The sequence below is a fragment of the Humulus lupulus genome, chromosome 1 (assembly GCF_963169125.1).
Source record: "Humulus lupulus chromosome 1, drHumLupu1.1, whole genome shotgun sequence".
In the NCBI taxonomy this organism is placed as follows: domain Eukaryota; kingdom Viridiplantae; phylum Streptophyta; class Magnoliopsida; order Rosales; family Cannabaceae; genus Humulus; species Humulus lupulus.
This window is the reverse complement of record NC_084793.1, coordinates 40909777-40912900: the sequence shown is the minus strand read 5'-3', so window position 1 is coordinate 40912900 and position 3124 is coordinate 40909777.

Sequence of the window (3124 nt, the reverse complement as noted above, 5' to 3'; positions counted from 1 at the left end):
GTTGTGAGGTTGTTGTCGTGTTGCATTTAAGTTGTTTTTTTGATATTGTATTGCACTCTGTTGATTTTTTTTAAATGTAAGAATGAGTTTTTTTATGTTGTTTTTTGTTTTGTTTTTGCAGATGCAATGGGTTGCACTGTATTGTTGTGAGGTTGTTGTCATGTTATTTTTTTAATGTTATGTTTTGTGGGTTGATGTTTAGTGTAAATCGTATTTTTGTAATTTTGAAACATTAAAATAGTATTTTTTTGAAAACTTGAGTTAGTAAAAATGTAAAAAAAAATGAAGGACCGTAAAAATGTAAAAATATCATAAAAATGGGTATTTATGAAAGAAGCCCTTCTTTTAGTTCTCAGCCCACATCAGATTTTTAATGCTCCTGACACTCCAAATATCTTAACCATACAATTAACTCCATTTGATCATCCAAATTCATGGCTTTGGCACTCTACGAATCATGGGAACTATTTAGTCAAAAGTGGGTATAATCTTGTTACGACTATTGATAGCTCACTGCCGTCTTCATCAAGTACAATATTATCAATATGGTGAAAGTCATTTTGGGGAATCAAAATACCACACAAGATTTAGCATTTTGCATGGAGAGGATTTTGCGAAATTATGCCCACGCTCAAAGGCTCAAACTGACGCAATATCGCAACACATTTCATTTGTCGACTATGTGGTTTTGGAGAGGATTCTAATGTACATGTTGTCTTTTGGTGTCCCTTTTTTCCAACGAAATATGAGATTGTTGGGATTATCCTTTCATGTCACATAGGAAAGCAGACATTTCATGTAACACCCTGGATAACCAAGGTCGTTACACATTGTGATTATAAATGTGCAAGACTTGCTAATCAAGTCATATAGTTGAAAACGTGATTCTAAAGTCATAATCAGGTTAGGGTTAAAATATTTTGGTCATAAACGGGAAATTTCTCATTTAAATAAACATTTAGTACATAGAATCCAAAAAATTGGTTTTAAAGGACAATGTACAAAATTTCAAAGTTATATACCACCACAAGCAACTTTAATGGCAAAATACGCATTTCAAGTTTTCCTGTCCCTGCACTATCCCTCGGTCGTGGCGGATGAGCACCTGACTATGTACATTCAACCCCAAAGTACTCCAACTCAAGATTGGTCCACTACCTGCACCATGTAGCACCCGTGAGCTAAGGCCCATCAAGAAAACCATAATGTAGAGGATAAACAATACAGACAATCAAATAATCCATAAAGCTGTTAACCAGGTATTTAGCATGCCATACAGTCATCAAATCAGAGAGGTCAATCAATTATTCATAAGCCATTCATCTAAGTATTAAACAAGCTATAAACAACAGACAACAATGATAACATATCAATATTCATCATACAATACTCAGGGTCGACACCCTTAGGCCGCACCCTCTATTTAACCCACTGTCTCTGGCTCACTTTGGCCGAGCCTAGTGTTTAACCCACTAACTCCGGACTGCTTAATCCAAGCTCAGTGATTATTTAGCTGTCCTCAGCTACCAATGGCCAAGCCGCATCCTGTGCATAAATATCAATTTCGGCACTCTTAGGCTATTTATTTCATGCGCATATGGCATATCACAATCACACAACATATGCATTCAAATACAGGGAATCTTAGTCCCACACAGTCACAAAAGGGTGCAGTTTTCTTACCTTTAATTCTGAGTGCTTTAGTTACTACAAACGACCCTTGAGCACGATAAAATTCCAAGCCCTAGTGTACACCTAGTCACAATCCATAAATGGTACTTCGATGAGTTTAAATTCCAAAGGATAATCCCGTGACCAAACTCGCGCTTTCGGGACCTCTAATTCCACCAAACGAAGTGGTGAAACCGTCCCCTGAGCCCCCAAGCAAAAACCCTAAAAAAAAATACCCAAAAACCAAGTTCTGAAAGCTGAGTAGCGCTACAGCACTACCTGATGGGCTCTACAGTGCTAGAGTCAAAGACTTCAGCCCCCTAAGAACGTAGACTAGCTGCAACCAGGACATGCAAATTTTTTGGGTTTCTCCCTTCGCATCTCCTAAGCCAAAGCTCCAAAAATCCTTCCCAAACCTCAGCCAAAATAAAAATTGAATCCATAACTCACTATAGCTCACCCAGAACACCCAAATAACACCAAAACTTGGCTAACAACCTCATCAAACACAGAAATCAAAATTGAGCTTTGAAGCTCAAGAACACTAACTAAAACTAGAAAACCCAAGACAATTAAGGCTAGAAATTGTTACCTCATCCGACCCTAGGTTGCCTTCAGTTCCCTTCCAAGCTTTAATTCCTCCAATTCCCAAGCTTAAGTCCTTAAACTTCCATCCAAAATCCAAACTCAGAAATCAACCTCAACAAAAACTCAACAAACCCAAAAACCTTAAACCTTGCCTCAACTTGTGAGCTAAATTTCTAGCGGAACTCCTTCAATTACTCCAAAGATCATAGCCCCAAAGCCTAGGCTAGACTCCTCTTGAATTCTTAGCTTCAAAGTCCACAAGGGAGAGTGAGAGAGGGAAAATCATGAGAGAGAGAGAGAGAGAGAGAGAGAGAGAGAGATGGGTGGGCTGAGTGTTTTCTGTTTCTTTCTTTTCCTTCACTACTTCTACCACTTTATCCTATAATCTAAAAGAAAACAGACTATATCAAGTATATCTTCTAATAACTAAAAGACCCTTTTGCCCTCCCAATTAAAACTAAGCCATTTAATCAATCTAAGGGTATATTAGTCATTTGCTCCCGATTCCTGCTAATTCCTCGAGTGTTCCTAATATTTACCACTTAAATCTTGTCATCTAATTAATCACCCATTATTTTTCCCCAATGTCTAAAAATCCCCAATATATTTTCTAAATTCCCAAAAATACCCCTAGGCTCCCCCGAGCTGGGTATGCGTTCCCATTGTGACCTTTTCGCTAATAGCTCACTAGGATTGCCTCGTGCTAAATAATCAAAATACATCCACATAATAATGTGGACTCGCACTAATATCACATATACATCCACATAATAATGTGTTCCTCAACGGGCCAAAATTACAAATATGCCCTTATAAGCTAAACAGGGCCCACATTCATATCTAATACTCATAAACATGCATTTCA